At 53.6% G+C, this 20856-nt stretch overlaps 1 protein-coding gene across 19 annotated transcripts in view; it reads left to right on the forward strand.

Moving 5' to 3' along the window:
• The window catches only part of EPB41L1 (erythrocyte membrane protein band 4.1 like 1), a 117953-nt gene that overhangs the window by 13724 nt on the left and 83373 nt on the right, over positions 1 to 20856 (forward strand). For 16 of the 19 annotated variants that reach the window (XM_028523993.2, XM_036009780.1, XM_036009779.1 and 13 more), the window contains exon 2: positions 4337 to 4385. The exons of 2 other annotated variants lie outside the window; for them this stretch is intronic. The gene's annotated coding sequence lies outside the window, so the exon portion shown is untranslated. Of the gene's footprint in view, positions 1 to 4227; positions 4386 to 20856 lie in introns of those variants that run through there. One more of the 19 variants, XM_036009778.1, reaches the window with a different exon arrangement.

Raw genomic sequence — 20856 nt, forward strand, 5'->3', positions numbered from 1 at the left:
CCCTTCCCCTCTCTCTAAAAGCAATAAAAAAGATGTCCTCGGGTGAGGATTAAAAACTTAAAATATATGACAGAAAACTGAACTTGAACAATGATTAAAATAAAATTAAAAATATGTATATGTGTATCCGGCTCAGTAGAGGTTTGTTAAATGAGTAAGATACCATTCTATGCTGATTCAGCTCTCCCTTGGGAGGCCTGGCTCTGGCCTAGGGTTCCGCAGGCCGCACCCACCCTCTGGACTGGACTGCCCCGAGCTGTAAGCCGCCCCGAATGGCGTTCGCTAGCCACAGGTGGCTGTTGAGCACTGGGGACATGGCTGGTGCCACTGAGGAACTCCCTTTTTAATCTTATTCGATTTGATTAACTTCAGATTTGAAAAGAATACTCTGTTTGGTTATTGAAAAACTTCTATACATATTTAGGAACTTAGATTCATGAATCTCCTGCTTCAGTTGTAAAGGCTGGGGGATCTGAATATCTGACGACAGCTTAGCGTCAGAGCTGAGATGCGCGGGAAACTCTCCTGTGTGTGTGCTCTCTGACTCTCTCATGTATGTCGGGTCCCCAGATATGTGTGTGTATTAAATTTGGTTATTTTCTCTTTCAAAAAAAAGAAAAAAGAATTGAGAGGTGCTCTGAATGTAAGCTACACACCAGACTTAGAAGACCCAGTACGAAAAAAAGAATGTAAGATACCTCAATAATATTTTTATGTCAATTTTATGTTGAAATTGACATATTTGGTCAAATAAATATGCTATTAAAATTTATTTCACTCATTCCTTTGTATTTTTTTAAAATATGGCTACTGCGCCCTCGTTGGTGTGGCTCAGCTGGTTGGGTGTCGTCTCACAAAGCGAAAGGTCGAGGCTTTGGTTCCCAGTCACAGCACATGCCTGGGTTGTGGGTTTGGGATCCAGCTGGGGTGCACATAAGAGGCAATCAATCAATGTTTCTCTCTCTCTCCCTTCCCCCTCTCTAAAATAAATACATACATACATACATACAAATATACATATATGCATAAAATGTGGCTAGTGGAAACTTTTAAGTTACATATAAGGTTTGCACAGTACTTCGATGGGACAGTGCTATTGCAGTTAGAGAGCTGGGTTGGACACATTTGAATGATAATGCAAGTCTGTCATGACCCTTATCCGGAGAGGCTTGGGGGGATAAAGATCAGATATTTCCCATTCACTGCCCGCCTAGATCTGTGCCATGTCCCGTGGTGTGGAATGTTACCCTGGAAACCCCATTCATAGCCTCAAGGATAAAATGAAGACTTCTTTTTATTTTGAATTTATTATTTTTTACTTTTTTTAAGATTTTAATTTATTTTTTAGAGAGGGGAAGGGAGGGAGAGAAACATTAATGTGTGGTTGCCTCTCACACAACCCCCACTGGGGACCTGGCCCACAACCCAGGCATGTGCCCTGACTGGGAATTGAACTGGTGACCCTTTGATTCACAGGCTGGCACTCAACAACTGAGCCACACCAGCCAGGGCTAAATTTATTTTTTAAGGATTTTATTTACTTTTTGGAGACAGGGGAAGGGAGGGAGAAGCATCAATGTGAAAGAGAAACATTGATTGGTTGCTTCTCCCACGCCCCCAACCAGGGAACCACGACCTGCAACCCAGGCGTGTACCCTGGCTGAGAATCAAACCTGCGACCTTTTGGTTTGCAGGATGACACCCAACCTTCTGAGCCACTCCAGTCAGGGCAAGATGAAGATTTCTGAGGTCAAAAGAAGAGCTTATATTTGGGTGGCCCTGCTACTCATTGCTATGTACATGACCTTGGGCAAGTCATTTCACCTTGCTGAACCTTAACCTGTCATCTGTAAATCTAGACTAATTGTGGGACTTACCTCATTGATTGAGGAGATTACCTGAGATTTAGTCCCAGTGTAGCACTTAGCCCAGTGCCTGGCTCACCCAGGTGAGTAGTCAGGTATTGGCGGTGGTGGCAGTTGCTGTTACTGTTAGCTGTGTGGGGTTTTGCTACTCCTGTTGCACTCATCAGCTTGGATTCTCTTGTTCCATTTGTGCAAAGGGGACCTGGACCGGAGGGAAAGGAGGAGGAGTTAAAAGAGCTTGAGGATACATTTGGGATGGGGCGTTGGGCGGTGCTTTGTTCATTACCTCAGGAGACTTGTTGCCTCTGAGGTAGCTCCTTGGAACTTCCTGTTCTGTAGGTGATCAGGCAAAGGTAGGTACTCATTTCACAGGTGAGGAAGCTGAGGCCTGTCGAGGGGAAGTGACCTGGCTACCCAGACAGAACCTGCCTGCAGGACGCCCCAGCCCTGCTGGGTAATATCGGAGCCAGCGCCAAGAGGCCACCATTTGGGGCCATGGGATCAGGGCCTGACCAGGAGTCAGGGGCTGACGAGGGGTTGTTACTATTCGTCTCTCACAATTGACACACCCTTCAGTGCAGCCATCTCATTCTGGAGTTGAAGAAACAGAGGACTGTGTATGTGTGTGTGTGTGTGTGTGTGTGTGTGTGTGATCTGCCTAGGATCACCCAACAAGTGGATGGCCAAGCTGGAACTGTTTCTGTTTGTTTAGACTCAGCCCTCAGCTCAGCCGTGGCAGGACGGATGGCCCTGCTTGTCAGCCCCCTCCTCTCCTGCGGGGTCCCTAGGGAGGGCTTCTGAGAAAGAGGCTTTTGTTTCACCAGCTCCTTCTGGTTTCCTCTCCAGGTAGCTCCCCCTCCCCCCCCCATCTGCCCAGATTTGCATTTGTCCCTGTTCCAGGTTTAAAGAGCCCTGAAATCTGAACTCTCCACACACATCTACTTTCTGGAGGCACGTGGGGGAAACCACGGGCTTTTTCATCAAGTGGGCTGGGGATGAAATTCCTCTTGTACCGTTGGGTCTCTCTGTGGCCTTGGTCAAGTCACTTGTAATTTTTTAGCCTCAGCGTTCTCATCTGAAAAGCCGGAACCAGAATGCTGTACGTACAACCCAGCTGTGAAGAACCCAGCTCTGGGTCTCATTCCTGTGCGGGTTTGCTGTACTCGTCCTCAGTGCATCATCGCACCTCCCTGGGTCTCAGCTTCCGCCTCTGCACTGGACCCTGCTACCTGCTGGACTGTTGTGATAAGGCACTGTGCTGAGCTCTCCACACGCATCATCTCATTTAATCCTCTCATTAGCCCAAGCAGCAGACGCTATTTTCTGCTATTTTCCAAATGAGAAAGCCAGCACTCAGAGAAGTGAAGTGCCTTGTTCCAGGCCATGTAACTAGAGAGTGGTGGGGCCAGACTTCAAACCAGGTCTGTGTGAGGCAGACAGAGCCCAAGCTCGCAACCACTGTGCTGCGCTGCCTCCCAGCATCCGCCTGGCTGCTAGGAAACTGGGTGGGAAGCAGGTTGCCGGGTGACCGATGCTGCAGCTGGAGTAGCAGTGTCCTGAGGCCCTTGCTGGCCTCCAGAGCTGAGAAAGAAAAAGGCAGTTGGGCACACAACTTCTGTTCTTGCTGCTCCAACCTCAGCCCAAGTGACCTTCCTATTCGCTCGATTCTTATGTTCCACAGGGAGTGGAAATGTCTCAGCCCACCTGGAGACTTACTGTTCTGAGTGTGAGAGAGAGTCCGGGGGACCTGAGGCTTCTCCCTCCAGCCATCCTGCCCCATTGTGTAGCAGGCTGGTCCTGCAGTTGGGGCTTAAAGATGATTGAAAAGGGGCTTAATACTGTGAGCAGATTATACCAGAACAGAATCTTAATGCTAAAAAGACCCCAGGGACCACTGAGTCCGACCGTATTTATTTTTACCGATGGGGACTGAGGCAAGGGTAGGCCAGGTAGGGAGAGCGATGGGTATTTTTCCCTGGGTGCTGGAGCCCGTGGTACAGACAGGGAAGTAAGTGCCCAAGGGGCAGGTAGGCCTCAGCCCTCCCTCACCCCCCAGATCCAGCCCGTTGCCACTTTTTCCAGCTCTACTGCGACCGTCCAGTCTGGGCCCTTGTCACACGCCCCCCTGCACAACTGCAACCACCTCCTGACTCACGGTCCTAAAGCTCCTCTTGCCCATTTCCATCCAGTCTCTGCATTACGAGCCGTTCCCCACTGCTCTTGGAATCAACGCCGAACTCTCTGCCTTGGCCTCCAAAGCCGTTCACGGCCTGGGCCCTGCTGCCGCTCCGGCATCGTATTTGTTCCTTTCCTTTTTGCTCTCTGCGCAGTCACACGGGCCTTTCTGTTTAACAGGTTCAGCAACTTCCCCGAGGTTCCTCAGAGAGTCAAATGCCAGCCTCTCAATTGCCAGCTCCATGCTGGGCCCATGATCTCAGTTCAGAGCAGCTAACACCGTTCCCTCCTTCTAGGTGCCTGAGTGACGTCGTCCCCCCAGGGAGCGGTGCGGACCGAGGACCGGTGAGTCTCGCACTGGCACAGCCGGTCTTTCCTTCTCCTGCTCGGGTTGGACAGTCGGCCTTCCAGGTCCTCAGGCTCTCTGTTTCGATACATTTTACTGCTGTGGAGGCATGAGGATTTGTCTAGGCCACAGATTTCTGGTGGGTTTGAAAAGGGGGGCAATGCAGTGGGTCCTCCGTGGTTTTGGCTTATTTTGAGGTGGGGGCTGAAATGCATATTTCTTGAGCAAATCAGTGGTAGACAGCGTGCTCTGCCTGTGTAGCTTTTTCCATGATGTCGTGGCTGGTGACGGATGACCTTGGACCTGGAAGCTGTATTAGTGGAAACCGGAGCCCTTGTTTTCTTTTGCTTAACCACTTCTAGATTGTAGACTGGGTTCAGCAGAGGGTGCTTGGGTTCTGGTTTTGCCACCGATGACTAAGTGACCTTAGGCAGCTACCTTCCCTTTTGTTGGCCTCAGGGATATATACACAAAGTCAGGGCAGGGGGTTGGGGAAGGTGGGGTCAGAGTAAATGAGTTGTTTTCCCACTTTCTAGCTGGAAAGCTCCCTTTGCAAATGAACTTGAAAGACTCTCAATGTACAAGTCAGGGAAAGGGGATGCAGTAGTGGTTGGAGTCAGGGTAGGGCTGGGCTGGGGCACCCCAACTGGCTAGTTTCTCAGCCCCCAGCAGCCTGAGACAGGGAACTGTCCTTGGCTCTGTGCGGGATGTTTTGCAAACCACTGGCCCCGGGACGTGTCAAAGGCCCCTTCTAACTCTGAGGTTCTGTGAATCTGGCAGGACGAGGGCATGGAGAGAGGACCTAGCCAATGGAGTCACACTGATGGGGGAATTGCGAAGTAATACGCAAATGTCATCGTGGGGTTATTAGTAAGACACAACTGCCAGGGCGGTGATGCTGTCATGCTGGAATCCTCTGGTTTTTATTTTTGGTTAGCTGTGAGGCACCTCTGTACCCCTAGGGGAAGTCTTGGGGGTGTGTCTCTCTCCCTAAGGAGCAGGGGCTATAGGGGATGGGCGGGGCTGAGCCAGGCTGGGGCAGGTAGAATAAATGTCAAGCAGAGCTGGGAGCATGTTGCTGGGGGGGCGGGGGGGGGTGGCAGGGAGAGGGAAGGGGAGTAGGGGGTGGTGTTAGTTCCAGTTAAAAGGAGGGATTTGGCTCCTTCCTGCCAGTGCACGGGCCCCACGGAGATCTCTGGGCAGGAAGCACTGGAACAAGGAATCCTCTGTCCGCAGCCACAGCACAGCCCGGACAGAGGAGGTGGATTAGGAGTTCCCAGGAGGGGGCCTGCTGGTCTTTCCCTGACATTTGGGCAAATGGGTGGGGAGAAGGGGAACTAAACGGATATGTGCGTGGAGTGGGGGGAGGGGGCGTGGTAAGGGGAGGTAGAGGTCAGTTCATGCATTTATTCCACATGCTCCTTGAGTTTCCAAGAAGCCCTACAAGAAGCCAGGCAACTCTGTAGGGGTCAGGGCCGAGAAAGATGAGACTCTGGGTTTTAACCACCATCAGTTTACTGGAGGAGACAAGGAAATGTGAGAGGCGGTAGATTTCCACAGGCAGCGGGTGGTGCAGGGGAAGCCGTTTGGCCTGCAAGCCCACAGCCCCACACTGAGGTCCTTGCTCTGGCACTGACGTGCTCTGTGGCCTTGGCCTCATCACATCCTCTTTCTGGGCCTCAGTTTCCTCTTTTGTAGACTAGGGATGGACACATCAGCCTTGGCTACTTCTCAATGCTCTTCTTATCCCTTAGAATAGGGTCTTTCACATTTTGGGGGGCAGCAGAATCAATCCCTATAGGAAGCATTTGTAACACAACTGCTGTGGTTGAATTGGCAACAGTTTACTCAGAATCTTGCCGCCTTCCTTACTGGACCAAAGACAATCCCAGAAGCTGTCCCAGTACCCATCAGTACCGGCCAATGGCAAGAAAGCCTCGACACTGGCTTCTGTCTTCTAGCTTTGCTCTGCCACTCATTAGCTGTGTGACCTTGGAAAAGTCGCTTACCTTCTCTGAGCCTCAGTTAACCCACCCACAAAATGGGGGTAATCATAGCCTCCCTACCTTCTCTCTCAGGATTATGGGTAAAGCCTAATGAGATGAAGACTAGAAAAGCCCTTTTTAGGAAACATGCAAGGGATTTAGATTCTGCTCCAGGAGTGAGCCAGGTGATAAAGGCCATGGGGGTGAAGAAACTCCCAAAGAAACAGTCCCCCTACCCTTCTCCACCTCTTTACTCCCTGCAACAATGCTGGAGTCTCTCCAGGCCAGCCTGAGCCTACTGCTCTTGCCAATCTTGGCTGACTAACAGGCTGGCCTTTTTCTTCTGACAAGGTGGATGTGATTAGCCATTTGTTGGGGAGGATCCCTTTGTGGGATGTTGGAGGCATATGTTTCAGCTGCTTCCCGGAGAGCAGATGGGGAAACTGAGGCCAAGGTCAGTACAATCGTGGCATTCAGGGCCGCTCGAGGGGTGAGGCTGGGCTCACACGGTGGGCCCCTTTCCCAGAAAACCCACAACTTTGTTTCATGGAGTGAAACACAATGTCCACTGAATGTTTACATTTTGCTCAACTTCTGCCCCAGAGAAACTCTTCCTAGGGGCACCCCGGTTCTTCCCAGAAAAGTGGCATCAGGGCCAAATCAGGGAGGGGCCCTGGACTCCTAAGGAACAGTGGGGGCTGCGCTCCATGCTTTCGAACAACAACTGGAATTCTGAAATTAGATGGCGGTGATGGTTGCACAACTCTGTGACTGTTAGTGCATGCGCCCTTGAGCTCCAGATGTCCCTGGAGCTGGGGGCAGCAGGGAGCAAGGGCGCCGAGACTGGCCTCCTGGGCCTGATGTTGGCCTGTGGAAGCAGTGTTGGCTTCTAGAACTCACTGCTGGACCAAGGTTAGTCTCCCCACATGGCATCTGGGGAAACGAAGACTCAGACTCGGAAAGCACTTGGCACTGGTTGCCAGCTGTACCCACCGCTGGCAAAGCAGTGGAGTGGGGGCAGCCTTATAAAACTAGAGCAGCACACACGGCCTCCTTCTCGGGTGTGCTCCTGAGAAGGTCTCAGGAAGGCCTGAATGAATGAAGTAGGCAGGCCCCTTTCCCTCTCTGGGTTTCAGTTTCCCCCTCTGGACCCATTCTCTATAGTCCTTTGTGTCCCGGTGTTCTCTTGTCAGTGAGTTAAGGCACACGGTTGCCAAGTTTTCCCAGGGGCTCGGTTGCCTCATGGGCCAAACAGCCAGTGCCGCCTACCTCGAGGGTCAGCGAAGCGGCCACGTGACTTCAGAGGCGTGCCAGGCTTCATTCAGCAAATGGGGAGTTGCTTTAACAAGGCTCACAGCCCAGTGCCCAGTAACCGGTGGGTGTTACTATGTTGTTGACAACCATGATGATGATGATAATGGACATCCAGAGATTGGGGTTCTGTGGGGGCCGGCGATGGCAGTGTTATCCTTATTAATAATCTCGTATCTGTCCCTGCGTGTGACCTTCAGAGCACTTCTCCATGGAGGCAGGAAGACATCATCATCTCCATTTTACAGGCACGGTTGTGAGTCTCAGGGGAGGAGAAGTGGCTTCTCCATGACTTCAGCTCAGGCCTTTATGCTTTGGGGCCTCAGCTCCTGGCCAGAGGTGCTGTGTGCACCAGCCTCTGGGTCAGGCAGCTCTGACAAGGATGCAGGCGATGTTGTGACTCACCCTGACTTTCACTCTGGAGTTTCGGAGAGTGAGCGACTGACTAAATGACAGAGTGTCTGGCTCAGCGGCCTTGCCCAGTCGCAGAAACATGCAGACAGGCCTTGAGTTCATACCTTCGGTGGGACTGGGAGCAACCCAACTCGCACTTCGGATTTCTGGAGCCCTGGCCAACAGCGTCCCTGCTTGTCCAATACAGCCTGGCTGACCCCTGAGCCCCAGAAAGCCAGATCCCATTTCCTCCCTGTCAGTTCCTGCTCTCCCGCCCCCCGCCCCAGGGCTTGGTCTGAGAAGTGGATTCTGCCTCCAGTCCTTCCTCCACTGAGCCTTGGTGTAGCTGACCAAGTTTCCCTGAGTTCCTGGCATACACCAGACACTGTCGCACGCACGTGCTAGGATAAACAGGTGAACACAGCAGCTGAACATGTGATCGGTGTACCAGTCTCTGGCCGTTCCCAAAGGCTGTCAAGGAAGGCGTCTCGGTTCCCCTGTGGGGTGCGTGATTGTCCATTTGGAAAAATGTCTGCTGTGGGAGGTAGCGTGTGCAGGGAGCCCTGGGCTGGGGGTCAGGCCTGAGTGGGGTTTCCCTCTCAGCCACAGCCTTGCTGTGTGACCTTAGGCCAGTCCCTTCCACTCTCTGGGCCTCCTTTTCCCCGTCTCCCAAATGAGGGGATTGGTTGAGATGTGAGAACAGTCCCTGAGATTTGTGGGGAACTTGCCTGGCCCACCTGACCTGTGCTCACAGGAGCCCAGGCTGATGCCCAGGTTCCCTCCTACCCTGGGAGTGGTTTCGGACCTGGGCTCCGGGCTCCAGGATCATCGGCTCCCCCATTGCCTGGCCCAAGAAACCTCCTGCTGGCCAGTGGGCCCGCCTTCCTCGGCTGGCACCAGCGCTGAGGGAACAGGTTCGGGCAAGGCGGCCCTGACACATGACCAGCCCTGTCCCACAGGGACCCCGTACAAGGTGGGTGTGCCCTCTTAGGCTTTCTTCTCCAGGAGGTGATAAGAGATGGATGGGGTGGGGATGGGGTGAGAGCAAAACGTCGAGGCCCCCCGAAACCATGGAGTTGACCCAGCCCCTCCGCAGGGAGGGGGTCAAAACTGAAGACTGAGGTCAGGTTTTCTCATGTCTACCCCGAGTGTCACAGGGCTGTCACAGAGCCACCCGAGAACACAGATCTGGCCCCCGCCCCCTGCAGTGGCATCTGGTGCTTAGCTGTTTCCTGGGCTTTGCTCACTGAGGTGGTGGTTCGGGGAGCGCAAGGGGTAGAGCAGGGTGTCCAGTCCACGGCCTGCAGGCCACATGCAGCCCAGGATGGCTATGCGTGCAGCTCAGCACAAAACTGTAAATTTACTTAAAACATGAGATTTTTTTTGTTTTCGTTAGTGTTTGTGTATTTAATGTGTGGCCCAAGACAACTCTTCTTCTTCCAGCATGGCCCAGAGACACCAAAAGGTTGGACACCCCTGGGTGGAGCCTGTGTGTGCCTGACCAGACGCGGGGCCCCACTTCGCCCTGGAGGCTGTGGTGGGAGGGCAGATGTGTCTGTGCCATTGTGTTGTATTTCTCTGCCCCCGTCACGTTTCCCAGACTAGTTCCTTGGTCTCTCACCTTGGTGGCCCTGACAGCTGATATGTCGAGTGTCCAGAGGAGGAAGGGAAGCAGGGTGCAGGCCCTTGTGCCCGAAGGGGATGGGAGGCCTGGTGAGTCCTGGTTGTGCCTGATTCCAGGTGAGGGGTGGTTCAGCTGTGAGCCCCATCCTGGCCCTGGGACAGTGTCTGTGCGGCTGGCAGGCCCAGGAGCAGCCTCTCCTTGTCCTCTCTGCCCGCCCTCCTCCCCCGCTCCCCCCGCCCTGCTGTTGGTATCTGCAGCCTCCCCATGCCCGGCAGCTCTAGGCTCTGCCACTTGGCCCTGGCACGGGGACTGGTTTGACAGGTTTTGCCACACTCACGAGCCGCTGGGAGCTGGGGCAGGGCAGGCCTGAGGAGGCAGGGCTGCCCTGTCCTTGCCTTGTCACTCCCCCAGTCCCAGCCTCACCTCTGTCCCCTTTCTCACCCGTCTCAAGGAAGCCTCGGGGACCTGGAGAGCAGAAGCCACTCAGACTCCCATCCCTGGCTCTGCCGATCACTCAGCATGTGGCCGTGGGCAAATCCCTCTCCCTTCTTGGACATCAGTGTGTTCATCTGCACAGTGTGGCTCTGGGCTCAATAATCCTCAGACGGCCACACACTACGATTCCAGCTCGAGCTCTGCCATTTTCTCTCTATCCCTGGGCAAGTCAAGCACGCACCAAGGGCCTCAGGTTCTGAGCCGGCAAAGTGAGGGCCACGACCCTTGCTCGCTTCCTGGAGATGGTGATAGGATTGGCTCACATCCTAGCGAGTGTCCAGGCTCCAAGGGAAGTGTTTTCTTTGTATAGTCTGACATATCCTCAACTGGCTCAGAGGAGAGAGCTTACCCAGAGCTGGGGCTTCCTGTTGTTTCCCCTTCCTCCCTTCCCCCCTTCCCTGGAGCCCATGATTGCCTGAGAACCAGGCTTTCTGAGCTTGCCCATGAGCAGCTGGGGGAGAATGAGAACCCAGGGGGAAGGCCTCAGCACTTGCTGCCTCCTCTTCCTCCTTCCACCTCAATCCAGGGTCCAGCCCAGGGGAAGGAGGGAAGGCAGGAAAGCTCAACCACAGTTTTCGTATCTAACAGTGAAGAAGATAGAGAGAGTATGTCCTCAGAAACTCTAAATTCTGAAAATACAAAAATCAGAAGGAAGAGAAGTTGATAGAGAGGACAACCCCAGCCTGGTGTGGGGACAGAGAGAAGGAAAAGGGAATTAACATTTATCAAGCATCCCCTATGTGCCAGGCTAGGCCAGTTACTTTGCATGCATTATATATATATTAGTATTGTTGTATAAAATATGTAAATGCATTACATATTAATATATACTGTATAAATATATATGCATATGAAATGTGTTTTTATTATATAAAGGGAACCATATATATGTGTATACATATGTCTGTATATCTATCTATCTATCTACCTATCTATATAAAATAATATATATGAGACACATACTGCTCCCGCTGGTGTGGCTCAGTGGATTGAGTGCTGGTCTGCACATTGAAAGGTTACTGGTTCGATTCCCTGTCAGGGCACATGCCTCGGTTGCGGGCCAGGTCTCCAGCTGGGGGCATTCAAGAGGCAACCCACTGATGTTCCTCTCCCTCTCTTTCTCCCTCCCTTCCCCTCTAAAAATACATATGTGTTACCTATGTCCTTAAGTCTTCTTTCCAAGTGGCAATGAGAATGACCTTTGTAAAGCCGCAGTCAGACCATGTCACTCAGTGTCTTTCCTCTGCCCTTAGAACAGACTCTAAACTCCTGACCGTGGCCCCCGGGGCCCTGAATAAGCTGGTCCCTGCCTTCCCTCTCCAGTTATGTATTTCCCCAGTGGTCATTTGCTTCAGCTACAGGAGTCTTCTGTTTATTTAACAAATTCTTCCCCACCTCAAGGCCTCTACGGGTGCTGTTTCCTCTGCCTAGAATTCTCTTTTCCTGGCCCTTTGCAGCCTTGGGTCCTTCCCAGCCTTTCCAACCCAGCTTATTAGACACTTCCTTCCCCTGCCCCACTGCACTGCTCCCTGCCCCTCCCTCTGATTCCTCGTAATGCTTATCTCCACTTGTCGTCATTTGTCTTTTATGTTTAGTGTTGTATTTACTCGACCTCACATTGCCTGGCACAGAGTCATTATCAACAAGCATTTGTTGAATGAATGAATGACTGAGTTGTAGTGAAACAGGGGTGTTAGCTGAGTGCCTGGCGAAGGGCATGGCTCTCAGCAGGTGCTCGGTAAATGGCAGCTTTCACCGAGAACCAACATGGATGGTAAATACCCACCAATTTATTGTGGCTGGAGCATGTATCGGGGCGGAGGATGTAGAGGGCAATTAAGGTTGAAAAGATGAGCTGGTACCGGATCCTGGTGGTCCCTGATCTGCAGCCAAAGAGTTTGCACTTTAGAAAGACCTTGCTGGGAGTCACCGCTGGGCCATTAGCTATAACTAGAGGGCTTTACTTCTGAGGTGCGGGTCTAGGCAGTTTGTTCCCTTGGTGAGGCCACACTGTGCGTTTCAGGGCACAGCAGGGTGGGGAGCAACCTCAAAGAGGAACAGGCTGGACCCTCCCAGAGGCAGACCCTGAGGCCAGCTACTTCCAACGCCCAGAAGGAAGGGGTGCTGGTGGCAGCATGCTGTGTGTTCTGATTCACGTCGTCACTGCACTGTTCCTGGCGGGCAGAGGATTGCGGCCACCTAAGAGTCAGATGCTTGGATTTCTATTTTGGCTCCTCCTCTTATCAACCATGTGGCTTCTGCCAGGTTCATTCACATCTCTGATTCCTTTCTTCCTCTGTACACAGGCTGCATTTAGTGCCTGCCTCCTAGGGTCTTGGTGAAGATGAATGAAGCACTGTAGTGCATGCAAAGGGCTTAGCAGAGCGTCTGGCACATTCTGAGCATGCAGTCAAGGTGAGCCATTATCTTTGTTCAACAGTGGGGCATTCAGAAAGGGAATTCCAGGCAGAGGGAACCATGCGTACAGAGAAGAATGTGCAGAGGCATGACACAGGAGGGTGCTTTGGAGTTTGCTGTGTGCACAAGAGGAGGAGCGGCAGGTGCACCCAGATCTGTCGCACGCACACGTCGGGCCAGGAGCTGGAACTTGGTCCCCGGGGAAAGGAAGGCCCTGCAGGGTTTTAGGTTGGGAGCGATGTGATCTGACTTCTGGCTGTAGGAGGATGGGTTGGAGGGGCATAGCGGAGGCCCAGTGACCAATGGACAAGCTGTTGGTGTGGCCCCATTGAGAAGTGATGGTCCTGAACTCAGGCATGCGGAGAAGAGGGAGCAGATCAGAGAGTGTGTGACGTGGGAGAGTGGATGGAGTGTGAGGCCTGATGGGAAGAGAGGGCAGGGAAAGCAGCCGCATCCTGGATGGCTGTGGGGTTTCCGTGTAGGGTGGCTGAGTCTACAGAGCAAAAAGCATGCTGGGTGCGTGTTCATTGACCTTAGAGGGAGGGAAACGTGGATGTGAGAGAGGAACATCTACCGGCTGCCTCTCGCTCGGATGCTCCCTGATTGCGGGGGACGAACCCACAACCTAGGAGTGTGCCCTGAGCAGTAACTGAACCTGTGACCTTTTAGTCTATAGGACGATGCTCCAGCCAACTGAGTCACACCAGCCAGGGCACATGTGGGTTTATTGACTTTTCTGGGAACCAAGAAGCTTCCTGAGAAACCTTTTTGTTTCGAATCTCCGTGTGGGAAATCTTTCTAAAATCTCTGAGCGATCGACTTCTCCCCTAGGGACGAGACCCTGAGCGTATCTGCCCCCTGCGGGGCTGGGGCCTGGGCCAGGCGGTGGTGGCTTGGCCTGTAAGTGGCCAAAGCTAGGAATTTTATTTGGAAGATGTTTTTTAGAGTCCATCAGTTTTCTTGGGATTATCTTCCTTCTCCTTAAAGCATGCACAAAGAGGCGATGCCCGTTAGTAGAATGTGCTGTGTATTCCAAGGCTGGGATCAGGGCGAGGCAGCTTTCACAGTGGTGTGATTTTTCTTCTGGAAGTGTGGAGCGGGAGCTGTTTTAACAGAGAGCCCGAGACCTTCGATTTTACACTTTACAGATGGGGAAAATGAAGATGAGGCTTGCTCAGGTCCAATTGCAAATTAACGTCAGAGCTGGGTGGGGCCTGGCCCCACCCTTCCAGCCCCAGGCTCTGCTGTGTTTCTGCAGCCGACTCTGCCTCTCAGAGGAGTGTGGGGGTGGCGAGCTGGTGGACAGCCTCGCAGGCTCCTGTCCCAACGCAGAGGAACACACCTGGTGGCAGCACAACCCCACAGACTGGGCAGGACTCAGCTGTGGTCCGATGGCCCCACTCAGGAGCTCATTCGTACACCTGCTCCCGGTTGTGGCTGGAGGTGGGGGATGGTTAAAACCAGAAGGATTGGGTTGGTTCCCTCCTGATGAGAAGAGGAAAGGAGCCCATCTGGATTGGGGGGCGGGTACAGTCCACATCTCTACTCCAGCTGATTGCTGTGCTGAGGAGAGGCCTTTGTCTGCGTTGCCAGGGGAACCAAAGTTTCTACCTCCGTCCAGGGCTGTGATTGGCTCCTGGTGGAGCTGGAGCTTTGGTGAATGGAAGGGCCTCCTTCCTGCCTACATCTTCCACAGACCGAGAGACTAGAGAGACACCAGGGTGCCCGTGGAAGCACCGTGTGCGTTTCTGTGCTCCGCCCCCCAGCTCCAGAGCTGATGGGTCTCCCTGTTTATTTGCTTATTCATTTATCCCAGGCAGCATCTGCTCCAGGTTCTTTATCCTTCTAGGTCCAGGAAAGCTAACCTAAGAGGCAGAGGACCTGCATTTGAATCCTGGCACAGCCACAGACTCACTCTTGGCTTTGGGTTGGTCCCTTCTCCTCCCTGGGCCTCCGTTTTCCTCCCTGTAAAAACAAAGGCATTGGGCTGAACCCTCGGGTCCTTGCAGCTCTGACTCCCCTGACTGCACAGCCCACATCCTCTCCTTTTTGACCCTCCATGCTCCCCTTTGGCCTCTAAGCTGGGCTCTGACCATGTTCTCTCTTATAAGTGCCCCTGTAAGATACAGGAAGATAGGGAGGTGCAGCCAGCTCTTAGCATTTCCCCCCTAGAAACCTCAGACCCCACAGCCTCTCTTGCCACAGCCCTTCCATCTGGACTCTGGCTCAGGGTAACAAGCCCAGGACAGTGAACCACGGATGCCCCATCTCTGCGGGGGGCAGGGCTGAGGGGCGGGGCCTGGCAGCACGCAGAGCTGAGTTTGCAGGTCTGGGCGTGGCAGTTCGGAGAGCCCTGGAGCTCAGCAGTCCTGGGTGCCAGACCTGACCTGGTGACATGCTGGCTAGGTGGCCTTGGCAGGGCTGCTCAGCTTCGGTTTCCACATCTGTGACAGAGGAATTCCAATGCCGCCTCAGGGGATTGTCACAAAGGTTGAATGAGATGATGTGCTTGCCATACAGGCAGTACCACGTCCCCTTCCCTGGTGTCTCCCCTAAAAAAGGCTGTTTGAGAAGCGCTCGAGGTGGCCAGGCCTGTGGTGCCGTGTGGCAGGGCGGGCGCCGCTCATTCCTGGCAATGCCAAAGGCAGGGAGAGGGAAGTGTTGCCTTGGGTGGGTGATGTCTGAGTTGGGGAGGCGTGTGTCAGAGTTAATGTTCGAATAACACTTGTAAGATCCTCCAGGGAGCTCAAATGAAGATTTTTCAGATGAGCTGAAAATGCAGCAAAGTAATGAGGCTGAGCTCACTGGCAGGAAAGGGGGCGGCCTGACTGGTCTGACCTTGTCTTGGCCCAGCCACACTTGGTGCCACAGGCCTACCGGGAGGGCGGCCCTGTGCTTGGGCCGTGGTCTGAACCAATCTGTGCAAGCTTTCTTAGAGTGCGGCGGTAGAGGGGGCCATCTGGCCATGACTCAGCCGTGCTTCTTGTTGACTCACCAAGCTGAAGGTCAGAGGTGGCTTCTTTCGGTCATTGGCCTTCAGAACCTTGTTTAGCTTTTAGCTCCGTGACTCAGCCTCCCTCCACCTGCGGGCTGCGGGAACAGCAGCCCAGACGTGGCCACTGGCTGCCATAGGTGTGGTGGGACAGGGATGGGACAGTGAAGTCGGACCTGAACTGCTGAGGGGCCCTCCCTGCCGTGGTCAGGTTTGTCTGGGTCTGTGATGAGGAGGTAGAGAGGGGAGGAAGGGGGCTTTCAGGGGAAGGAAGCAGGCTGGGGAATGAGTGTGAATGGGGGTGTGACTCTGGGTGTGCTTGCATCAAGGAGGCACAGAATCTAAGGGACTTGTCTCAGAGAGGCTGAGCAAGGCCCCAGGAAGCGAGTGTGCATGTGTGCATGTGGGTCCCAGTGGGAAGACGGGTGGTGGAACTGGTGAGTGACTATGGGCTAGGAGAGCCTTGTCCCGAAGATACAAGAAAACGCTGACCAGGCCCTTCTATGGGAGGCCGCCTGCATGTTGCTTGGGCTGGGACGGGAGTGGCTGGCCATGGGGGCAGTGCGTCATTGCTTCTTCTGGGGGCCTGCCAGGTTTGCATTGGAACTGCTGCCCCTGGGGACACTGGTCATGGTGGGGACACTCTGAGAGTCCTCAGCGGGGAATGTGTGGGGGTCAATCACTACAGCCTTCTTGGCACCTGGGTTGTGTTGTGAGTGCATTTGAAGACATAGGGCCAAGTGTCAGGTCACCAGTGCCTCCCAGGCGCACTGTCCCCGGGGATCCCACCTCCTCATTTTCTGCTGGTGTCCACGACACCACTCCCTCCCTTCCAGCTCTCCCGCTGTCTCTCTGGCCGGCTCTCCTCCTCCTGTTCCCCCTTCTCAGCGAAACTGCGCACTGTGTGCGTTCCTCAGGGCTCCATCGCAGTTATGGCTCTTGTTTTTGTTTTTAATAATACTGTGGATTTTTAAAATTATGAAAGCAATAACAGAGTGCAGAGATTTTGGAAAACAGGAGGAGGAAAAATGTGACCCCTGAGAGTTGTTGGGAGGCTGGCACGCTTCCTTCCACCTTTGCTCCTCTGCTCTCTCCTCCCGGCCGTGGGCTCCCAGTGCGTCTCCAGCGCTGCCCTCCGTTTCCCGTGGAGCCACCTCCCGTGTCACCACAGAGGGCTCCACCAAACCCGGGACACTTTCACCCCTTTTCCTGGCGATGGACGTTCAGGTCGTTCCCGTTTTTTTGCTGTTAGGCGTAACACTGCAGTGAACATTGCGTGAAGAGTGCTCTTTCTCTATTTCAGATGATGTCACTTAGGGTGGGGTCCCAGGAGGGGACTTCTGGGCCAAAGGCTACAGAGGCCTTGCAGGCTCTTGGTCCATCTTGCCAGACTGCCGTGCCACTTTAAGGCTCCAGCTTCCAGAGGGAAGGGGCAGAGGCTGTTTTTGATTCCTTGTGTGTAGGCCCTGCGGGGGGGCCGTGCTCTGTCTGGCCCCTCATTCACTGAGATGGGTGGTGGGGAAGGCTGCGAAGTGAGGCGGACAGGGTCAAACCAGGAGCCCCTCTCCACCCTCTTGAGTCCATTTCCTTGGCTGTGAAATGGCATGACCAGAGTGACTGCTCCACAGGGTCGTCATGGGGCTTTATCATGCACGCAAAGCATGGGAGTGTGCAGCCTGGCACCGGGTAGGTGCTGAGCCAGGAAGACCGTGCTGAGGCCCAGAGGGAGGAAGTCAGCCAGTGACTTGGGTTGAGCTGAAGCCAGAACCTAGACATCCCGCCTTCTGGGCAGTTTCTTTCCCTGATGCCAGCCTGCCCCTGGGGATGTCTGGCTTAAGGGGGTTGGTGTCCCCAAGCTGGAGGCTGTGGTTGGAGGAACTGAGTCCCTGGAGTGGAGCTATAAGGGGAGGCCTCTCCCTTTCCTCCCAGAACCATCTGCTTTTCTTTTTCTGGGGTGCGGTTTCTCCCCAGAAGGTATCTCTCTGGATTAGAGTTCAGGCCCCCAGGACAGGCCTGTTCCCTAGAGGTGCATTCAGGGTACACTCTGGCCCTTGGGAGGGAGTTTCATCGAGGGCTTCAGTCCTGGGGGGAAAGTGGGCTCCAAGGGGCCCTCCTCAAGTGACTGTGTTAGTCGCCTGTTGCTGTCTGTTGCTGTTGTAAGAGATCACCACATACTTAGTGGCTTAAAACAACCCGAATTTATTACCTTACAGTTCTGGAGATCAGATGTCTGAAAGTGGGCCTTGTGGGGCCGACGTCAAGCTGTTGACAGGACTGTGCTCCTTCTGGAGGCTCCAAGGCGGCATCTGTGCCTGGCCCTTTGCAGCCCCCAGCGGCTGCCCGCAGCACTCGGCTCACGGCCCCTCCCAGCAGCGGCATCGCCCCAACCTCTGCTTCCCTCGTCACTCCTCCTTCTCCGACCCTCGGTCACCTGCTGCCCTCTTTCACTCATAAGGACCTTGTGACCCATTGCATTAGGCCCACTAGATAATCCAGGATAATCTCCCCACCTCGGAGTTCTTTTTTTAAAAAATTATTTATTTTTAGATAGAGGGGAAGGGAGGGAGAAAGAGAGGGAGAGAAACATTGATGTGTGGTTGCCTCTTGCACGCCCCCCACCAGGGACCTGGCCCGCAACCCAGACATGTGCCCTGACTGGGAATCGAACCTGTGACCCTTTGGTTTGCAGGCTGGCGCTTGATCCACTGAGCCACACCAGCCAGGGCAGAAATCTTAACCTAATCACATGTGCCAAGTCCCTCTGCCATGAGAGGTAACATGTTCACAGATGCTAGGGATTAGGATGTGGACGTTGTGGGGAGTGCCATTATTCCGCCCACCACAGAGGCCAATATCAGAGGTCTCCCTGGATAGGTGGACCCCAGGTACTGCTGGAGTTGTCCCACCCTCCACAATGCAGAAGGGGCCGGGGGAACCCAGGCCTAATATGCTGTGGTTGGGGTGGGGCGTGAGCCTGTGCCACCAGACGAAGGGCCCTGAGGGAGGCCTTGTGTCCTGGGACAGTGTGACAAAGGTGTTCCATGAGGCAAACGTCAGAGAATGCGCTCCTGGCCTCCAGGGTTAGGACCAGTAGGCGAGGGGACGCCGCAGGAGGCCGGCAGCCCCGCCCACGCACCGCCATCACAGCCCGTGTCTATGTGTTTGCGTGTGTGTTCACTCATCTGTGTCCCAGCGGCAGTTCTCCTGGGAGGGGTCAAGGAACGACTCTTTAAAAGGCCTTTCTGTTCTTGTTCTAAGCAAAATAATTACACAAGTGACTAATTTTATCCCTAATCCCATAATTACTTTATTATGAGCTGGTGAGAGGGCCCCGGGCTGTGCCTATGGCGCCACTTTGGCTGCTGGCCCAGCTGGCCTGCTCTGCCAGCACGGGGCCTACCTGGCTTCCGGCCTTGGCCCGCCAGGGTGGCCGTGTTGCTGTAGTGCCATCCCAGCTGAGGCCAGCGACACGTGGTACTGGGGTCTGAAAGATCATCCTCCCTTCCCCCAAATTTATGCACAAACACAGCTGCCTGGAGAGTGAGAGCTTGGACTTATGGGACTCAGTCAGTAAGAGTGAGGAGATCTGGGTTCCAGGTCAGCCCTCTCATTAACTTGCTCCTGGCGCAAGTCATTTCCCTCCGGGTCTCAGTGCTGTTGTCTGCAAAATGGGACCCTTGCCAGCTTGACGGTTCATGGTCCCATGACAGGAACTGAGAGAACTAAAACTTTGAGATTAAGGTAACTTCTTTTTTTTTAATGTTTATTGATTTTAGAGAGAGAGGAAGGGAGGGAGAAAGAGAGAAACATTGATGTGAAAGAGAAACATTGATAGGCTGCCTCCAATACACACTCCAACCAGGGATTAACTCCCCAACTAGGTATGTGCCCTGATCAGGAATCGAACCTGCAACCTTGTGTTGATGCTCCAAGGGATGATGCTCCAACCACTTGAGTTACCAGCCAGGGCAAGACTGAGGTAACTTCTTGCTACCTACTGGCAACATATTCCAATCAAAGCATTAAAGATAATTTGCTAACAGTAGACGTCCATACCAAGGAATGTACCAGGTCCTTTATATTTTTTTCATCCTATACTCACATGATTCTATGAGGCAGGCTGTGCAGAAGAGGAAACAGCAGTGGTTGGTAAAGTGACCATCAGGAAGTGGCTGTGGTAGGTCTGTAACCTATGCCCTTAGCTGCTGCCCAGAGTTCTTGCCTTTCCCAGTTAGGCTTGTAGAGATGACTAACCCTCTAGAAATTTGAATATGTAAACTTCAGCTTTATGCAATAATAAATGGGGATGGCAAAGTAAATTGGAAACTTCAGTAGACCAGGTTGGTGAGAGGCCCAGGGTTGCCTTCTAGCTTTGCCAGGGGCTCAGTGTGACCTTAAGCAGGTCCCCGCTTATCCCCAGGCGGCAGTGTTCCCCTCTGTATGAGGAGGGGTGGGACTGGATGGTCTCCCAAGGCCCCCCTGGTGCTGATGCTCTGCGCTGGTAGGTCATCTGGTCCCAGGAGGTGCTGTGAGCTGGGGACAGCCCAGTGCGGAGGCCTGTGGGTAGCCGAGTTGGCGGCCCTGGCTGTTTCTAGGATGTTCACCCTCGTGAGTGGAGACCGCTTAGACTGCATCCCACTGAGCGTCTGTAGCATAACTTTCCCAGGCTGTGGCGTCGAGAACAAAGAGTAGGGAGGCCACTTCCAGGATGTTCCTGCTGCTCCTGCAAGATGACTGCCCAGCCTGAGCTCTTAGCTCTCTTGGGGGTTGGTCTGGGTTCTGCCTTCTCCAAAAGCTGCACTGGACTCAGCCAGGGACAAACGGTGGCTTGGAGTCTGTCTGTGGGTCTGTGGAAGGCCAATCAGGGGAGCCTAGAGACCTAAGCATAATGGGTAATAAAAGCTACTTTGTTTCCTAGCATTACCATGTGCAATGCAGTTTCCTGGCAATATTACATTTAATTCTCTTAAAACCACATGTGGCAGGTGCCATGGCCATTCCCACTTTGTAGCTGAGGAAACTGACACTCAGAAGGTTACGTAATTTCTCCCGATCACACAGCTAGTGAGGGCTAGAATGGGATTCAGACTCCAGAGCCCACAGTGTGGCCTTAGGTCCTGATACTCCATAAGCTGAAGGAATAAGCACGAGGTTAGGAGTCAGCTGGTGTCGGAATCCCTACTGTCTGCTCTGTGTTTCCCCAGGCAAGTGACTTTATCTATCTGAATTTTCATTTCCTTTGCCACAAAGTG

The sequence above is a fragment of the Phyllostomus discolor genome, chromosome 9 (assembly GCF_004126475.2).
Source record: "Phyllostomus discolor isolate MPI-MPIP mPhyDis1 chromosome 9, mPhyDis1.pri.v3, whole genome shotgun sequence".
Lineage (NCBI taxonomy): Eukaryota > Metazoa > Chordata > Mammalia > Chiroptera > Phyllostomidae > Phyllostomus > Phyllostomus discolor.